The sequence below is a fragment of the Dromiciops gliroides genome, chromosome 4, assembly GCF_019393635.1.
Source record: "Dromiciops gliroides isolate mDroGli1 chromosome 4, mDroGli1.pri, whole genome shotgun sequence".
Classification (NCBI taxonomy): domain Eukaryota; kingdom Metazoa; phylum Chordata; class Mammalia; order Microbiotheria; family Microbiotheriidae; genus Dromiciops; species Dromiciops gliroides.
The window spans coordinates 495,712,616-495,726,715 of NC_057864.1; positions in this window are offsets into that span (position 1 = coordinate 495,712,616).

A 14,100-nucleotide genomic window follows, 5' to 3' on the forward strand; every position below is an offset into this window, starting at 1 on the left:
GAAGGAGTAGTTTACCTCTCAGATCTATGGAGAGGAAAGCAATTTAGGTCCAAACAAGAGATAGAGAATATTATAAAATGCAAAATGGATTATTTTGATTACATTAAATTAAAAAGGTTTTGTACATGGGGCAGCTAGGTGGCGCAGTGAAGAGAGCACTGGCTCTGAATTCAGGAGGACCTGAGTTCAAATCCGGCCTCAGACACTTGACACTTATGTAATGATTGGAATGATGCCACCTGCTGGAGACCTACTGTAGGAAAGCTCCACCATGAGGAGAAGGTGTCTGAGGGCAAGCCATGCGGCTTTTCTTTGGCCTCAGGAAGTGACTTTTGCTTGTGGGAGGAAGAGGGGGCGAGGTTGGTTCTCTTGCTCTCTTTCGTAAGGACTCTTGTGGAGAGTGGAGCTAAAATGCGCTCTCCCTTTGATAGATGAATCTAGGCCTTTCTCTCTCTCTTCACCAAATTCTTATTCTCCTTAATAAATGCTTAAAAGTCTAAACTCTTGCTAAAGCTTATAATTTATTGGTGACCACTCATTAGATATTTTAGACAGACTAGCTAGAATTTTAGCGCCGTACACTTAATAGCTGTGTGACCCCGGGCAAGTCACTTAGCCCTCATTGCACTGCCCCCTCCAAAAAAAATTCTTGTACAAACAGAAACAATGCAGCCAAAATTAGAAGGAAGACAGAAAGCTGGGAAACAATCTTTACAGCCAGCATTTCTGATAAAGGCCTCATTTCTAAAATATACCAGGAACTGTGATAAAATCATGGGATTTAGCAGATACACAAAGGCCCACCTGGAGATTAATCTAAACTGATTGAATTAAGTGAGAATGATTGACTGCTGATTAGCCTACATCAAGTAGGCTAAGTATGGCTAAGTCCTTAGGAAGGTATTGTTCCCAAAAGCTAAGGACTTTGAATTTAACTCTAGTGGATTTGGATGACACTAACCAACCCAGCTTGAAGCAGTGTGTAAGGACTGCCCGTGCTCCGGACCTATAAAAAGCTTCCACACTCAGTTTGCTAGGGAGTTTGTGATTGAAGTAGGCTCATGGCAGAGGACTTGAGGAAGAACCAGACCAGGCTGGAACTCTAGGCTAAATAGGTTTTTTCTTAACTTTCTGAACTCCATGTGAATACCTGTATACTTTAATAAATGTTTAATGCCCAACGACTGGTGCTAAAGCTTCTAATTTAAGGCGATCACACAATATAGATTTTAAACATCACAGAACTAAATTAAATTTGTAAGAATGCAAGTTATTCCCCAATTGAGAACTGGTCAAAGGATATGAACAGGCAGTTTTCAGATGAAGAAACCAAAGCTATCTATTCCCATATGAAAAAATGCTCCAAATCACTATTGATTAGAGAAATGCAAATTAAAACAACTCTGACTTGGCACTCACACTTATCAGGTTGGCTAATATGACAAAAAAAGAAAATAATAAATGATGGAGAAGCTGTGGAAAAATTGGAACACTAATGCATTGCTGATGGAGCTGTGAACTGATCCAACCATTCTGGAGAGCAATTTGGAACCATTTGACCCAGTAATACTACTACTAGGTCTGTATCTCAAAGGGATCATAGAAGAGTTAAAATATTTCTAGCAGCTCTCTTTGTGGTAGCAAAGAATTGGAAATTGAGGGAATGCCCATCCATTGGGGAATGGCTGAACAAGTTGTGGTATATGAATGTAATAGACTAATGTACGAAACAATGCTGTATGGGGCAGTTAGGTGGCGCAGTGGATAAAGCACAGGCCCTGGATTCAGGAGGACCTGAGTTCAAATCTGGCCTCAGACACTTGATGCTTACTAGCTGTGTGACCTTGGTAAAGTCACTTAACCCTCATTGCCCTGCCCCCCCCAAAAAAAAAAGAAAAAGAAAAGAAAGAAATGACAAAATGCTGAGGGGGTTGAAGGAAAATAGGCACACCAGTGCACTGTTGTTGGAGTTGTGAACTAGTCCAACATTCTGGAGGGCAATTTGGATCTAGGTCCAAAGGGCTATAAAACTGTAAGTACTCTTTGACTCTGCAATGCAACTATTAGGTCTGTATCCCAAAGAGATCAAAGAGGGGCAGCTGGGTGGTGCAGTGGATAGAGCACCGGCCCTGGATTCAGGAGGACCTGAATTCAAATCTGGCCTCAGACATTTGATGCTTACTAGCTGTATGACCCTGGGCAAGTCACGTAACCCCAATTGCCTCACCAAAAACCAAAACAAAACAAAACACAAAGAGATCAAAGGAAAAAGAAAAGGACTCATGCACAAAAATATGTATAGCAACTCTTTTGTGGTGGCAAGGAATTGGAAATTGAGGGGCTGCCCACCAGTTGGGGAATGGCTGAACAAGCTGTGTCAGATGAATGAGATGGAGCACTATTGTTCTAAAAGAAATGACAGGGTGGTTTCAGAAGAACATGGCAAGACCTCTATGAACTAACACAAAGTGAAGTGAGAAGAATCAGGAGATCATTGTGCCCAGTAACAGCAATGTTGTCATGATGATCAACTGTGAAGGACCTGGTTGCTCTGACCAATACAATGATCCAAGACAATTCCAAAAGACTCACGATGAAAAAATGCTGCCTGCCCACCTCCGGAGAGAGAGAGCGAGCTGATGAACTCTGAGTGCAAATTGTCACTTTGTTTTTTGTTGCTGCTTTTTTTGTGACATGGCTAATGTGGAAGTGTGTGTTTTGCATGATCTCACATGTACAATCAATATCTCTTTACTTGCCTTGTCACTGGGTGAAGGAGGGGCCAGAGGGTGGGAGAGAATTTGGAACTCAAACTTTAAAAAGAAAAGGTGAGGAATTAAATTACACATATGGATCCCTCCATAGATATGTACAAATATACATGTATGCATACATGCACACATATATGCGTGCACACATGTACACACATACATGCATACATATACATCTATTTCTTAAACATGGGCTCCAGACCCTTCCCAGGTCCAGTTGGCTGCCTCTGGGCACTCCCCAGCTTCCCAGTGTCTCTCCTATGAGGAGGCAGGATGGCACGCATACCCATGGATGTGGTCTGGCCAAGGCTATCGATCCCCTCTTCAAGTCAGGCACACCCACCTTCTCCCACGGGCCTCCTGTCATGTGTGGTTTCATTTCTGAAGAGACACTCGCCCCCGCAGGCGCTGTCCAAAGAGCTCACTTTGGGGTGAGGTCAGGTGGCAGCTGTCTCTTCCGTCCTCAGTCCTAGGCTGCAGAGAGGTTCTATCATCCAGGGCTGCCTCTGGAAATCACTTCAGAGCCCCCCAAACCAACAGGCCTTTCCTGATAGAAAGCCCAGATGCAGGCGGAAGGTCTGAGGAATTGGCTGCTTCTTGCAGGAGGAAGTGGTTTTTGGAGGAGAAGAAGAAGAAGAGAGGGCCAGGTTTCTCTTCTTTTTCTCTACTGTAGAAGAAATAAACAGGATTGAAATAAACATTTCCCAATAGGTGGGAAAAACTGAAGGGGGATGGAAAGAGGATGGGACTCAGTCAGGAGACCTTCCCTGGATGCCTGGCTCTGACGGCTCCTGGCTGTGGGACCAAGGCCGAGTCCCAGCCTCAGTTTCTTCATCTGTAAATGGGTTTGCACCTATTTACAAGGCTCTCGGGGGGTTCTCACAGGTTCTCCTGAAAGCTCCCCAGAAACTTCAGTTGGTCTTATTATCAGGATGGTGTGGCCACTCCTCATGAATTCTGGCAGCTACCCTTGGGCACGAACACAGACACATACACACATATGTATGCACAATGTGCATTCACATGTACACACGTGCACACATGTATGGGCATGTGTGCTATATACATACCCGCACAACCATGATGCGCACATATACACATAACACATGCATACTCACACATATAAACACAATATCATATACACTCTCATGTACACACATACAACAAACATGTGTGCACACATGCACACCTGAACAGATATACAACATACATGTGTACGCACATGCACACATAATACAATACAGACACATCACATGCACTGGTCTTGGGCAGAAATATGATCATTGGTGTTGGGGTCTTCATGGTTCTGACTGCTGGAGTGGACACAGAAATCTTTGGTACTCACCCACTGAGAGATCACAGTAGAGTCTGCCAGGTTCCTCTCATTATACTGCACTGGGAAATGTCATAAAGTTTCTGGTAGAGAGAGATGAATTTCTATCCTCTGACTTTTTAAACTGGGTGTGTGTGGGAGGGCAGTGACAGTTAATCAAGACCTTCTGGGATTCTGCTCATGTTTCAAGTCAAGGCCTCCAAGCAAACCTTTGCCAAGGAGACTCAGTTTGTCTTCACTTTGGGCCCGTGAAGGGCAGCCTCCCAGCCACCCCTCACAAGTGCACAAGAGGTGCTGCATGAACCAACACTTGGGGATTCTGTGCATTTGTCCTTAGGAACACTGCCCACATTCCCCTCTCTCTTCAAGGTTTCCTAACAAAGGAGAGCCATTATTTCTCTGAACTTTCAAATGCTGTTCCAAATGAGAGAGAAATTTCCAGTGCCCAACGCTCAGCAGTGGTGGCCAATGCTGAGCGACTCTTCTTCCCTGTCTCTTGACCTACTTAAGAAAAGAATGTGAGAATTCCACCATCTATTGAAGCCGACTCAGAAAAGAACGGACAAAGAGCTGACTGAACTTCACCCCAAATACCGCAGGGGAGCGAGCACTGAGTCACTGCGGAAGGACAGGGACTTGGTTGGGTGCCCTCTGTCCATTCAGCTTCTTGGAAGCTTGGAAACATAAAATCCAAAAAGGAAATAGCCAGGAGGCATTTAACAAGAAAGGGCCCAGCTCGGCCAGACAACAAATGATAGACTGATAGACACTAATGCAACTGATTCAGTTTTTTAATTTAATCTTTAAAAAATTCTGAAGTCCCTTCTTCCTGGGTCTTGGTTTCCTCCTCCAAGAAGTAAGAGTCGGATTTGATAAGCCCTTGGTTTAGCTAAGCTCTTAGCTCCCAGCTCTGATGACTGATGCTTCTGTGACAACTTGGCCCATCGCAGCTCAATGAGGACATCAAGTCTTTTCTGTCACACCCGGATTTCTGGAGTGGTGGAAAGCAAGAAAGCCCTGGGTACCTGAATCAGAGTTGGGAGCAGGACAATCAATGAAGATGCTGGTGCCGATGTTCATGCGATGCCTAGCATTTACATAGCACCTTAAGGTTTGCAAAGCACTTTACAAATATCACCTCATTTTATCTTCACAACAACCCTGGGAGAGAAGTGCTATGGTGAGGAAACTGAGGCAGGCAGAGGTGAAATGACTTGCCCAGGGTCCCACAGCCAGTAAGTAAGTGTCTGAGGTAGAATTTGAACTCAGGTCTTCCTGACTCCAGGTCCAGTGCTGTGCACTGAAGAGAGACAGGTAAGGGTGGGCTGAGAAGGTCACCAGCTGCCTCCCCCATTTTTCTGTGTTCCTTCCTCTCGGTACCCCTGTCCTGCCTGGCAGTCCTTGAGAACAGGCTCCATCTGTAAGGAAGCAGAGTTTATGCCCACGGACCTTGGCATCAACATGAGATACTGCACACTGTGGAATCTCTACCAGTTTGTGTGTGGCTTCATCCAATAAGCATGAATTCATCCCCTCCTGTGTACCAGTCACTTGGGAAAGAAAGACAAAAGGGAAATCCACAGAATCCCCAAGTGTTGGTTCATGCAGCACCTCTCGTGCACTTGTGAGGGGTGGCTGGGAGGCTGCCCTTCACGGGCCCAAAGTGAAGACCACTGGAAGGCACCCTGTGCCCATAAGTCGGTCAGTGTGAAATATTTTCCAGATAATTTGGGAGAGAGGGGACGATCGATGAGAGGATCAGGATGGGCTCCCTGGAGGAGGGGGTGCCCCCTCATGGGGAGGCACCCACACGAGAGAAGGCCTGAAGCGTCTGCCCATTTGTCTGAGCACTGAGAGTGCCAGGGAAGGTTTCAAAGCCAAAGAGGGCAGTTCCCACCCTCCTAGGGAGGTACCTTGAACAGGGCAGTGACGAGGGCCCACCCGGGCTGGAAGAATGTCTCTGTGGCAGCAGTGAAGAAGGAGGTTTGGAATGGCAGAGGCTGGAGGAAGGGAGACCAAGGTGGAGGCCCCCACATGGACTGGGCCAGTGGGACCACAAGCTGACTCCCACAGAATCCCTGCCGTGCCTGGGGCCCCGGTGACCAGGCTGGGTGAGTGGCCCTGGGCTCCGGGTGAGCGGCCCTGGGGCTCAGCTGCTGGTCCTCCCAGCCCCAGCCCGTTGTTCCTTGGCACACAAGCAAAAGCTCCAGGAGCACAAACAGCTGCCAGGGCTGCTGCTCGGCCATGCTGCCTATGATGGATTCCCCACTCGTTTGGCTCTTCTTTAATAGGTGCTTCTGGGAAACTGGGAGATTCCTGGGCCAGAGCTTCCCTCACTGGCCAAGAGGTTTGAGGAGGAGCCAAAGGGGGCACCTGGAGGACACAGAGGTGGGGGGTCAGGGCATGCCCAGCCTCCAGGAGGCCAGGGCCCCCCAGAACCCTGGACTGCTCCTGGAGAGGTTCTGCTGAGTGAGTGGGCTCACCTGCTGGTGACTAGTCATACAGAGAAAGGAGCAGGGCCGGGGGGGGAGGGGTGTGCTGGGAAGGGCACAGGAGGTATATATGTATTTAAACACACACACATATAGTGCATTTATGAGTTATTTAAGTATTATTTATATAGTAATTATACTTAGACAAATTTGCCATGTAAATTATTTATATAAATTGATATGTGTTTGTTATTTATAAAACAGTTATTTAAGGAATTAAAATACTAAGTTATATGTATTAGAATATATCTAGGTATATCTATATGTAATGATGTAGAAAATGTATATGCTATATGTCATATAGGCGTCTTTGTGTATATTATATCTATGTTTGATATAGGTATAAAATATAATCACAGATCACAAAGAAAATAAAAATTGAAAATGTTTGCACAGTATTTTATGGTTTACAAAGTGCTTTACTTATCTAATTCCATTTGATTCTCAAAAGCACTATGGGGTTATGGGTAGTATTATTAACCCTGTTTTATACATGAGGAACCTGAGTCTCAGGGAAGTCGAGTGACTTTCTATCGTTTTCCGAGTCACAGCAAGTGGACGTCTGGGGAAGGATTTGAACTCACATTCTTCTTACTCAGAGTCCAGCACTCTATCCCCTGTGCCACCTAACTAGAAGAGTTAGGACCCAAATTCAGGTGTTCTTATTTCTAGTGTTCTTTCACCAAATGTGTCATGCAAATCTTCTCATTTAGCACACTGGACTTGGAGTCAGGAATATCTGAGTTTGGGTCCAGCCTCAGGCATTTGCTGGCTGTGTGACCCTGGGAAAGTCACTTGACCTCTGTCTGCCTCGGTTTCCTTGGAAATAATTATGGCACCTACCTCTCAGGCTTGTGAGGATCAAATGCTATAATTATGAAGCACTTTGCAAAGCTTAAAACAAATGCTAGTTATTATAACTATGATTACTAAAGAGAACTCGAGTATAGCTGAAATGAGCACGAATAAGATAAATGACGCTTAAGTTTAGTAAAAAATAAACAAAACATCTTAGAAAAAAAAAAAAAAGAATCTCCAGGACTACAAAGTCCAGGGACTCTGGCTAAGGCCCACAGCACTCAGGGTACTTGGCTTCCTGAGCCCCTCATTTGCCCGGGCAGCCTCACTGGCTTTGTTAAAGCCAGACTGAAAGGGCAGACTCGCTGGCACAGGGGCTGGGGCTCTGACTCTGGGTTCAAATTCTGCCTTTTCCACTTTCTACCTGCATGACCTGCGTCAGTCACTGCGTGGACCTTGGCTTCCTCTTCTGTTAAGTGAGGGGCAGACTAGCCCTTCTCCAACTTCCCTTCTAACTCTCATCAGGATCGGACAGGGAACTCACCCCTTCTCTGAAGGCACTTCTTTGGGGTCCCCAGCAAGTATTATCCATAAGTGTTGGGCCTGCGGGCGGGAGCTCAGGGTGTGGCCACAGACAGACCTGCCCTCCCCACCACGCCTGAAGGCAAACAGCTGGTGCCAGCAGTGGGAGAAATGGAAAACAGAGGCCACCGGCCTTCCTTTCAGAAAGGGCTGAGGAGGCTCTGGCCCAGAGCCTCCTCTGAACAGGGGGCAGGGCTGCTCTTTGTAAGAGCCTTGCAGGCTGCCTGGTGAAGGGCAGGGTTGGGAGGGAGCTCCGAGGCTAACCTGCAGTCTACCCCACCCTCCAACATCCCTACCAGTGGCCAGCAGCCTCTGCTCCATCCCAGCAGACATTATTTGTACCAAGCTAGCACGGGGCTTTGTAGACAGTAGGTGCCTGATAAATGCTTGTTCCCTCCCTCCATTCCCTTCCCTTGCTAGAAGACCATTGCACTCTCAGACAGCTCTCACTCTTAGCGGGGTTTTCCTTCCATCAATCAGCCACTTTCCCCTTGGCTCCTGGTTCTGGGCCAAGCAGAAGCTCAATTCTTGCAGGCCCAGCCCTTGAATACCTGGGACAGTTCTTGGCCCGGTTCTTGGCCCGGTCTTTTCTCCTTCGGGCTAACTCGCAGGCGCCTTGGACCAATAACCCTGAGCCCAGCTCTTGATGGTGGGATTGGCCAAGGGAATTCCCTTGGTCTGGCAGGGAGGGGGCTGGCCCTGACCTCCCCAGAGCAGAGCACTCTTGGAAGAGGCTCCTTCTACCTGGGCAGGTGGGCTGCCTTCCCCACAACATGGGTGCCGTAGAGTTGCCTAGCACCTCTCTCAGGTGGGTGAAGAGACCCACCCAGAGTCCCACGGATAGTGGTCTAGAGGCCAGGTGTGGCTGGCTTGAGGCTGCCTCTGTCCGGCACATTCCAACACCACTCATGCCCAACTAGGAGCCCTGCGAGAATGCGGGGAGTCCAATGGGAAGGGTCTCTGGTGAACTCCGGGAGAGAAAGCCCGCCCACCCCTCTCTCTGGACAGCCCATTCACTCTACTCTGCATGTTGGCAGCTTGCTACAGCTAATGGTTCGAGAGAGTGCAGGGAGCCGCCTGAGCTGCAGTGCTTGGCCAGTGGGAGGTGGGAGGTAGGAGCGCATTGACTCTAAGACTGGCCTTTGTCCATGTATATCCTCAGAGCTGACCCCTTAAGGAAGAGGCCTGCCCCGTGAGCCTCCCCCTCTGTGGTCTGGGGGCCCAAAGGGAGAGAATCACTAGCTCACCAAGTGCCCTGCCTCCCTAAGGGCTGAGAAGGAGGCGGGTCCTTCCTGGGGCCTACAGCGGGTGCCCATCTCGGCAGCTTTCGAGGGTATTTGTTTGTGTTCTGGGCCCTTTGGTGAGTCAGCAAAAGGCACATCCCTTCTCCCCAGGAGGAGATCCGGACATCCTGGCCCCAGCAGGGGGTGTTTATGTTCCCAGGGACTCTCCATGTAAATGCTCTCATCTCCAGGAGGATAAAACTCTCTTGAAATCTGTTCTCCAAACACAAATAAGCAGCGTGTCTAACTTAAACAGATGACTCACTTTTCACCATTTGGCAGCGTTTGGGCGGCCCCAGAGGTCCACAGGGCAAATTCTCACAGTCAGCCCTGGCACCGTCTTAGTTCTGCCGGCTCCCCTGCTTCTGGCTCCCTGGCCTGGGACGCATTCCTTCAAAGATTCCTGCTCATCTCTAGACCGAGGGAGCCCACCTTCTTGGCACTTCCCAAATGCCGATTACAGACATTTCTGCTTAGGAACAGGGGCAGTGGGTAACCCTGGCCAGTTACCTGGTGTCTGCCCGGAGCCAGGATGTAGCTAGTCTTAGGGACTTGCCGGCAGCGCCGGGAGGCTACCATCCCAGCTGGCGGGGCTCATACACGGTAAAGGCACATCTGGGACCTCAGGCTTCCTGACTCTCAGGCTGGCTCCCTTCTCACTATGTTCCATGACCTCCCTGAAGGAGACCCCTCTTCTAAACAAGTCGAGAGTGGCTGAATTGGGCCCATCAACAGTAACCCAAAGAAATGGCTTGTTGTTACTGGCTATGATACGGGACCAAAACAAGCAGGATTTGCTACTGATAGACTGACTAATAAAGGCAGGCAAGCAGCTGTGGAGAACACTGGTCCTACCTGTCAGCCCCCCTGTGAAAGGGGGGATCTTGAGAAGAGCTGCTTCTTCTTCTTCAGTCGTATCTGACTCTGCCTTTGGGGTTTTCTTGGCAAGGAGTGGTTTGCCATTTCCTTCTCTAGCTCACTTTGCAAGTGAGGAAACTGAGGCCAATAGAGTGAAGTGACTTGCCCAGGGTCACCCAGTGAATGTCTGAGGTCACATTTGAATTCAGGTCTTCCTGACTCCAGGCCCAGACTCTATCCACCATGTCCCCTAGCTGCCCCTCTGAGAATAACTAAGGCTTCTGATTCTAAACTAGATTGTTTTCTGAAGCAGAAAGTTTTGATCTCTTTGGGGACACTGGAGTTAAGGAAGAAAGACTTGATCCTGAGCCGGGGGCACTCTGCCCAGCTCTCATTAGCTGGCTGTGGTGCCTGTGACCATGTCAGGAAGAAGTCAGAGCCCCTGGAGCCTCACCCTGACGTCAGCCCAGATTGGAGGCCTTGGAAAGAGAAGCCCAGAAGATAACACCTGACCCACAGCATGAACAAGCTGCTCCCCAGGAAGACACCCAAGCTACCAACTCCCTGTGACGACATTCTCTGAGGCTCAAGAATTAGAGAAGCAAACAGGAGACGCTTTGGAGGTTCTGCCCAGTCTGGAGCTAGGTCCAAAAGTGAGATCCCTGCTAAGCCCGGCCTCCAGCAAGATCAGAGGAAAAGGACCCATCTGGAAAAGAATATTTATGGTAACTCTGTGTGCAGGTGTGTGTAAGTGTATGTGTATGTCTGTGCATACATGTATGTTTGAGTGTATGCATGTGAATTTGAGTGTATACCAATGTGTGTAAGTATTGTGCACCTGTGTGTTTGAGTATGTGTGTGCACATGTGTGTGAGTATGATAGTGTGGCGGGGTATGCACAATGTGCTTATGTGTACGAGTATAGATGTGTGTACATGTGTACAGGAGTGTGGTGTGTAGGGGGTGTGTACATGTACATAGTTGTATGAGTATGCGTGGTGTGTGTGTGTGTGTGTGTGTGTGTGTGTGCGTGTGTGTGGTGTCAAAGAAGTTGCCCCACAGTTGGAGGAAAATTGAACAAATCATGGTACGTGGGCCTAATGCAATATCATTATTACAGGTCGTGGTAAAAGGAGCTGTCTCAGAAAATCTGGGAAGGCTCCCAGGAAGTGGTGTGCAGAGTGAGCTGAGCAGAGGGAGAGCCGGCAGGGTTCCCCAAGGCCCTCTGGCTCACTGCTCTCATTTGACAAACAGAAGCTGGAGAGGGGAAGCTCTTGTCAAAAGGCAGGCTCACAGCGCTGACCACCGGGCTCTCCTAGAGCCAAGGGCAGTGTTGTTTCCCTCGGGGTCTGTGGGGGGATTGGCATTTTGTGACTGGGGTACCCCACCAGCCCCTCCAATGTAGAAATTGCACATGGTGACAAGGCAGGAGGGTCCAAGGGAGCCGTGGGGAAAGCCAAGCAAGGGCATCCATCCCTCTGGCCAACAGCTCTGAGGCGCCTGCACTCTGTGTATCCATCTACAGAAGCCTGTGCATCTGTGTCCCTGGAACACAATCGCCTTCAGCTGCATCGCTCAGTGTCTGCCGCTTATGTTTCCCCTCCTTAGCCTTTTGTTGTTGGCAAAACCACAGCTACGGGGCCCTTGTGATCAGGAAGCTTCTTGTCCAGTATGGCACCCCCATCTGCAAGCAACTTCCCTCACCCAGAGAGCCAGCCCCAAATTTATAAAGAATACTCTCACCTCACACCCTGCTAGTTGGTGAAAGTGCCAATGATCCATGTTGGACAAGTTACAGAATGACAGACATACTGATACATTGTTGGTGGAGTTGTGAAGCTATACCACCATCTTGGAAAGCAATTTGGGATTATGCAAATTAAGTGACACTGCTTTATACCTCCAATGGGAAAGTCCCTATTTATTCCAAATATTTATAGCTGCACTTTTTGTGAAACAGAGTAGATGCCCATCAATTGTGGAATGGCTAAATAAGTTGTGGTGCATGAATGGGATGGACTATTATTACTGGGCTCTAAGAAATGGTGTGTGTGATGGATATAGAGATGCTTGGAAAGATCTCTATGAATTGATGCAGAGCCAGCAAAGCGAGCCATGCAGTAACCACAGAGACCCAGTAGGCCTTGAGTGGAGAGAGATGAGAAGGCCCTCCCCCCGGCCCTCCTGGAGGTGGGAGGCCCACAGAGGCCCACAGAGCACAGGTTTTTCTGACTTTTTCAATGTCCCCATCAGTTGAACTGTTGTTTTTTTTTCTCCAAAAACCACCATTTGTCATATGGGAGGGGAGGGGGGGATATTTGGGCTAACTATGGTGATGTGAGCAACAGAAAATATCAGTAAGAACTTATTTTCAAAAAACAAGGAATTCATGGCTGTCTTGATCAGAACAGGACCTCCCGCATCTCAGGCCTCACATCCCACCCAAGAAGAAGGAGGAGGTGAGCAGGGGGCGTCCTCAGCTCAGCTCTGCCTTGAATTCACCCACTGGGCCCTGACAGCTGTGGAGCAGTCACGAATAAGGTTCGCTTGGAAAACCACTTCCCTTGCCAACTCTGGGGAGGAGAAATGTTCTGACTTCCCATGTGATAATGTGGAAGTGACAGAGTCAGCATCATATAGGTCAGGGAGAAGATCAGGCCTTGCAATGTTCAGCACAACACCAGCAAAGAACAATTCTCGATCGGCTGACGAGGATGCTTGTGCATCTACGCTGTGCGAGGCCGTGCGAGGCACTGCTCTGGGCCACCCCGTGTGAGGACACTGGTCCTCACCATCAATGGCGATGCCATCAGGAGCCCAAGATGCAAGCCTGTGTGATGATACATGCAGGCGATAAATGGTGAGCAGCAGGCTACTCCTCAGTTTTAGACCAGTGGCAGCTGCTGCAAAGAGAGGCCCAGCAGGGCAGGCCCATGAGGAGCCATCATCTCCATAGCTGAAGGAACGCAGCCCCAGTGCCAGCGGTTCCTGGGGACCCCCAGCCCTGAGGGGCAGCTGAGGGAGAGGCCTGTGGCTGCTGCCAGGAAAGGAAGGGGTCTCAACAGGGGACTTTGCTGGTACTAAATGGGCCTGTCCACGGCCTCTTGTCTTGGTCCTTGCCATCGGGATGCTGCCCAATGGTATTTATCCTTCTGTCTAGCGTGCCTCTGTGGCCATGCTCAGGCCTCACTCAGACTTGGGGAGGTCTCTAACTGGATGCCAACATAACTTATTCTGCTATCCCGAGTTCCAGCTCGATAAGCCAAGGAGGGGCAGGACTCAGAAAAAGGAAGGAACCCCCCCCCCATCAATTCAGCCAGGCATGCTAGCAGGGAAACAAGTAGTGGAGGGTTGTCACGGGAGCTGGGGTTAAATTCTGGCTTGAATACCGAGTGTTTCCTGTAGTAGTGAGACCCTGGGCACATCTTCTCCCCTCTCTGGGCCTCAGTTTCTTCCTCTGTGAAATGAGGGGGCTGCCCTAGGCCGAGGGGATGATCTGTCTTTCCATGGCAGGAGAAGGCCCAGCCATGATGCCCTTCCCACCACAGGCTCGCCCCCCTCCACCCCTCACTTCCCATCCAGCTTTCCTGCTCCCTGACATGGATCAGTGGATCAGACTCTAAGCTTCAGGAGGGCAGGGGCTCTCCTTGGCGCCTAGTACAGGGCCTGTCACCTAGCCAGCACTTGATAAACACTCTCTCTCTCTATGTGAGGGTCAGGGGCATTTGTCTCCGTTATGTCTGTCTCCAAGGGGTCCTGCCGTATGTGGCTCGCAGGAAGGAAAGACAGACATCGCCAGTGCCTCTTGCCCATCCTTCTTAAGGGGAAATTTTTGGTTCGGGGAGGAGGGGGAGGAGGAGGGGGAGGAGGAGGGGGAGGAGGAGGGGAGGAGGAGGGTGGAGGGGAGGAGGGGGGAGGAGGAGGGGGAGGAGGAGGGGGAGGAGGAGGGAGGGGGGAGGAGGGGGAGCGAGGAGGGGGAGGAG